Consider the following 6,000-nt stretch of genomic DNA (forward strand, 5'->3'; position numbering starts at 1 on the left):
TGTTCATGCCATCAGGTTGGAGGCTACCCAGATGGAATATAAGGTGTTGTTCCTCCAACCTGAGTGTAGCTTCATCTTTACAGTAGAGGAGGCCGTGGATAGACATATCAGAATGGGAATGGGATGTGGAATTAAAGTGTGAGGCCACTGGGAGATCCTGCTTTCTCTGGCAGACAGAGCGTAGGTGTTCATTGAAACAGTATCCCAGCCTGCATCGGGTCTCGCCTATATATAGAAGGCCACATCGGGAGCACCGGACGCAGTATACCACCCCAGCCGACTCACAGGTGAAGTGTCGCCTCACCTGGAAGGACTGTCTGGGACCCTGAATGGTGGTAAGGGAGGAAGTGTAAGGGCATGTGTAGCACTTGTTCCGCTTACAAGGATAAGTGCCAGGAGAGAGATCAGTAGGGAGGGATGGGGGGGAACGAATGGACAAGGGAGTCACGTAGGGAGCGATCCCTGCGGAAAGCAGGGTGGGGGGGGGGGAGAGGGAAAGATGTGCTTAGTGGTGAGATCTTGTTGGGGGTGGTGGAAGTTACGGAGAATTATATGTTGGACCCGGGGGCTGGTGGGATGGTAGGTGAGGACCAGGGGAACACTATTTCTACTGGGGTGGCGGGAGGATGGAGTGAGAGCAGATGTACGTGAAATGGGAGAGATGCGTTTGAGAGCAGAGTTGATGGTGGAGGAAGGGAAGCCCCTTTCTTTAAAAAAGGAGGACATCTCCTTCGTCCTGGAATGAAAAGCCTCATCCTGAGAGCAGATGCAGCAGAGACAGAGGAATTGCGAGAAGGGGATGGCATTTTTGCAAGAGACAGGGTGAGAAGAGGAATAGTCCAGATAGCTGTGAGAGTCCGTAGGGTGCCCATAGCTACACCTTTAGTTTGGAGGAAGTGGGAGGACCCAAAGGAGAAATTATTAAGAGTAAGGACTAATTCCGCTAGATGGAGGAAAGTAGTGGTAGAGGGGAATTGATTAGGTCTGGAATCCAAAAAGAAGCGTAGAGCTTTGAGACCTTCCTGATGGGGGATGGAAGTATATAGGAACTAGATATCCATGGTTATCCATATGTTCTTTTTAGATAAAGGTAGGACGTTTTAAAATGAAAACTGATTAAGGATCAGTTTGAAAAAGCAGCATCTTCATTCCGTAAAACTAATATCCAATGGAAATAGCAGTTTGTTTCATTATGTTACTCACAGTGGGATAAAAAGTGAAAGAGCACTTGATATGCAAACTAATGTGGCAAAGTCTGAAGCAGAGGAAAGTTAGGTGCAATATCCACATGATTTAGAAAAAAGGATGGATTTTTATGATGAGACATATTAATTCAATACCTTAGTAGTAATTGTAATAATTACACTGTCTGCTGTTGTCCAATTATTTCTACAATCTTGACTAATGATTTCAGGGTCCATTGAGTGTTTATTCAGCTGAGAACTTGATCACTATTCAGAAGACAGAAAAGGTATCCAGTACATAAAGAGAAAGAGTGCATTCACACACCATTGTGGAAAGGATTAGGTAGCGTGCCTCATTCAAGACCCAGGGTCTCAAATATTTAACATTCTCTCAGATACAATAGCTATTCTGAAATGATATAAACCAAAAGGGGTTGCAGTGCAGTCCCAGCTTTTGTTATAACGTTCAAAAAGCCAAAGCTCGTCAGATGCTGGAAATGTGCAATATCACCAGGTATGTTGGAAATATACAAATGCAACAGGAGTGGCCATTCTGTGGGTGCAATAGAGTCACCTGGGTGTCATGTTGCCTCTCTGGTGCCAGGACCAGGTCCATGGCATTCTCAAGGGTGAGGGTGAGTAGCCAGAAGTCTTGGTACATATTGGTATCGATGATATAGGTAGACAAGGTGAGGAAGTCCTGAAAAGAGATTTTAGGGAGCTAGGTAGAAAGCCTAGGGACCTCCAGGGTAGGAATCTCTGAATTACTGCCTTTGTCACACACCAGAGAGGGTAAAAATAGGATGATTTGGGAGGTGAATGTGTGGCTGAGGAACTTGTGCAGGGGGCACAGGTTCAAGTTTATGGACCATTGGGATCTCATCTGGGGAAGGTACAGGTTTGCTGGAGTTGTCAGAGTTTAAATTAATTTGTCTCTGAAAAGACATACACTTTCCATAATATTCTCTTCTTGTAAGAATTTGGGATTCTCATCAATCTTGCTTGCCAAGTTCATTTCATGTACTCTTTTCACTCTCCTAATTTCTTTTCAATGATGTATGACTTACAAACATCCCTGATAAAACATCTAATATCTAATAGTAGAGGGCATATATGTAAGGAGAGAGGGTGAAAATTCAAAGGAGATATCTGGAGCAAGTTATTTGCACGGGGAGTGGTGGGGGAATGGAATACCCCGCCAGGGTGGTTGTGAAGGCTAATAACATAGAGATGTTTGGGATACTTTTACAGTGTGCAGAGAATGGACGGAAGTGCACCTTGCACAGGCAGAATGGATTCGTTCAGGTAGGCATTGAATTACTGAGAGCCGTAGGGTCTGTCTCCGTGCTGCACTGCCTTATTTTCCTTGTTCTATACGTCCTTTCATTGAGCCTGAGATGTCTCAGCTGCTTCTTCTCCATTAAAGTTAGCCTATTTTCATGACGATTACAATGATGCGTAGCTACATCCACCTTCCATTGTGTGGCCCAGAGCTCACCAGAGCAGACTTCCAGTTTAATGGTGCTTTTCATCAATAACGTTGGATTGAACCTGATAAAGTATGCGTGCTAACTTGTGTACAAGTACCATGCTAACAGCACAAGCCCAGTAGCTCATTACCATAAGACAAAGGATCAGAAATTGGCCATTCGGCTCACCGAGTCTGCTCTGCCATTTTATCATGAGCTGATCCATTCTCCCATTTAGTCCCACTCCCCCGCCTTCTCACCATAACCTTTGATGTCCTGGCTACTCCGATACCTATCAATATCTGCCTTAAATACATCCAATCACCCAATTACAGTCATAATTCTGTTGTATAATCCACTTTGACTCATCAGAATCAGTATCAGGTTTAATATTACTGGCAAATGTCACGAAATTTGTTATTTTTCAGCACCAGGACATTCCAATACATTATAATTTAAAAACTGTAACTTACAGTAAAAGATGTATTAAAATTTAATTCAGTCAGTAGTGCAAAAAGAGAGTAAAAACAAATAGTGAGGTAGTGTCCGTGGGTTCACTCTTCATTCAGAAATCAGATGGCAGAGGGAAGGAGCTGTTCCTGAAACATTGAGTGTGTGTCTTCTGTACCTCCTCTTCTATGGTAGTAATGAGAAGAGGGCATGTCCTGGGTGTTGGGGGTCCTTAATGATGCCCCCTTCTTGAGGCATTGCCTTTTGAAGATGGCCTGGATGCTGGAGAACCCATAGGGAGCAGGCTGGGTTTACAACTTTCTACATACCACAGACTCTCCTTTTGTTTTGCACATCTCTCTCCCACCTTCCACCTCACTGAAAACTCATTTCCATCTCAGTCTTTCTCAGTTCCGACCCAAAACATTGACTTGTTTTTCTCTCCACAGATACCACCTGATTTGTCAATTTTCTCCAGCAACACTGTTTTCTCATTGTGAAAGAACACACGAGGTCTCTCTTGTGGCTGCATGGGCAAGTGCCACGCTGACAGAGAGTGGTTGTTGGGGACAGAAGACTGGACCAAAGGGATATGGCAGTGATAAATCCTTGGAATCCATTATGCAGAAGAGTGGAGAGTAAGTATATTCCAGTCAAAATTTGATATGCTCTTTGTGGAGGATTTATGAGATGCAGGCTTAGCACAGGAGAGTGGAGATGAGGGAGAAGATCAGAGATGATCTTATTAAATGGTGGAGAGAGTATAAGAAGCTAAATGACCCATTCCTGCTTCCTGCATGGTGGCGTAGTGATTACTGCAATCACTTTATAGTGCCAGTGATGGCAGATCAGGGTTCAATTCCCCCCACTGTCTGTAATGAGTTTTCATGTGTTCCCTGTGACTGTGTGGATTTCCTCTGGGTGCTCCAGTTTCCTCCCACAGTCCAAAGACATTCGGTTAAGGTTGGTGAGTCCTGGGCGTGCTATGTTGGCGCTGGAAGCGTGATGACACTTGCGGGCTGTAGAAACTCGGGCTGAGTTGGCCACTGACACAAACACAGCATGTTTCACTCTATGTTTTGATGTTTTGATGTACATGTGAAAAATAAAGCTAATCTTTATCTTTGATTTTTCTGTTCTTTCTCAGAGATGATTCTGGTGTTCCGTCTTCCAGCACCTGACAATTAAGATCAGAAGACTAGATCAAGAAAAAGAAGAAAATTAGGTTTATTGGTGAAAAATGAACAATCATTGAGCTATCAAATTATAATGAAGTACAGCACAGAAATAGTCATTCGGCCCACTGACTTCCTACTGACCTGTTACCACATATCAACCACCTAATTCAATGAAGTAATCCTGTTTTATTCTTCCCACTTTGCCATCAACTCCCCCCAAGTCCTATCACCCACCACCAGAGCAGCTCGTTAGCCTACAAACCCACTGGGATGTGGGAGAAAAGTCACATGTGAAGAGGAAGAATGTGGGAACTCCACAGTGACAGCAGCCGAGTTTGGGATTGAAGCGGAATGTCTGGCACCAGGAAGCTCCCTCATCAGGGAAAAATACAGCAAGTAAGGGAGAGGAAATAGGAAGGAATTGAAGGGTTAAGTTTTACTGACATCAATTAGCCACCACATCTGACCTGCTTTGAAAATATTACCAACACGTTCCATTTTCAAACCATTCCAGAACTTAAATTGTCACTCCAAACAGAGATTCATCACGTGAAAGGGTTGACCATTATAGATGGTGCTAGTTAGTTTTATCTCCATATTCAAATGATCTTCATATGGTATAATTCTTCATTGATCTTCACTGATGTTTCTTATTAGAGAACTTTTGGGTGCTCCTGCGCTTCTCGCTTGAAACTGAGCTTTACTTTGGAATCTGTGCAAGTTGTGGCAACTGTTATTATTAGAGGCCAATACACCATTTTAATAAATTGTTTCTCCACATTACGAATTTTTAAACCATAAAAAATAGTATTCAATTTGTTTGGAATGTTCCATCCACCTAAACTATACTGGCTGTCAAAGATTAAGCTGTGATTAAAAGGTATTTCAATTGTATTGTTATGTGTTCATTGAGTGAAAATCGGCTGCACACTCTGCTGCAGAAATAAAGGAAGTACTTTGCCAATAATTTGGTATTAAGCTGGTACTGAGGTCTCAATGCCTGCAGACAGAACGACTCCAGCCAAGAACATTATGTATTTATCTAAATGGATTATTTCAGCAGGACTTTCAATAATTGTCATAGCTGAGACAATTTAATGAATGTACCCCAAACTGTCCTGTTACAGGTAATGGAAGCTGGCCATTTTTTCTCCAAAGTGCATTAAAATGAAAAATGAATATTGACATTGGTGAATTAGCGTTGATCTTTTTTCCTTAAACAGGGAAAATTTCATTATTCAGATTTTTTTCTACCATGTTATTTACAAAATGTCAGTATGATTAAACTGGCTTCCTGGAATGCTGTGCTTTGTTACCAAGTGGGACTCAGCCTGGTCACTTGATAGGCCAGTCTAGGTAAGTAAGTTCAATTGCCATCAGAGGCGAAGATTAAATCACAACCGTTTTAACCGACGCAAACTCATCAGTTCCATGTAACCTAGCAGCACCATGAGCCGATTTTATTTGTATCATAGAATTGAATTTATGGATTTAACTATAAGCAAAACCTTTGAACCAATACCATATTGTAAGAAATTATATAACTTGCTTACAGGTAGCACTTCAGCCTGTTTATCAAAAGGTTTTGACATCAAATCCCGTTCCTTCAAAATTCCAGTAGACCTCAGTGATGCATATTTTCTGTATTTAGAGATACAGCATGGTAACAGGCCCTTCTGGCCCAACGAGCCCCTGCCGCCCGAGTATAGCCGTGTGACC

At 42.6% G+C, this 6,000-nt stretch overlaps 1 long non-coding RNA gene across 2 annotated transcripts in view; it reads left to right on the top strand.

Annotated features, from left to right (window-relative positions):
* The window catches only part of LOC140203394 (uncharacterized), a 28,101-nt gene extending 22,712 nt beyond the window's left edge, over nt 1-5,389 (top strand). The window contains exons 2-4 of one of the 2 annotated variants that reach the window (XR_011887356.1): nt 2,436-2,489; nt 3,553-3,741; nt 4,251-5,389. This is a non-coding gene — a long non-coding RNA (uncharacterized lncRNA). The remainder of the gene's footprint in view (nt 1-2,435; nt 2,490-3,552; nt 3,742-4,250) is intronic. The other variant, XR_011887355.1, reaches the window with a different exon arrangement.
* The last annotated feature ends 611 nt before the right edge of the window (nt 5,390-6,000 follow it).

The sequence above is a fragment of the Mobula birostris genome, chromosome 9 (genome assembly GCF_030028105.1).
Source record: "Mobula birostris isolate sMobBir1 chromosome 9, sMobBir1.hap1, whole genome shotgun sequence".
In the NCBI taxonomy this organism is placed as follows: domain Eukaryota; kingdom Metazoa; phylum Chordata; class Chondrichthyes; order Myliobatiformes; family Myliobatidae; genus Mobula; species Mobula birostris.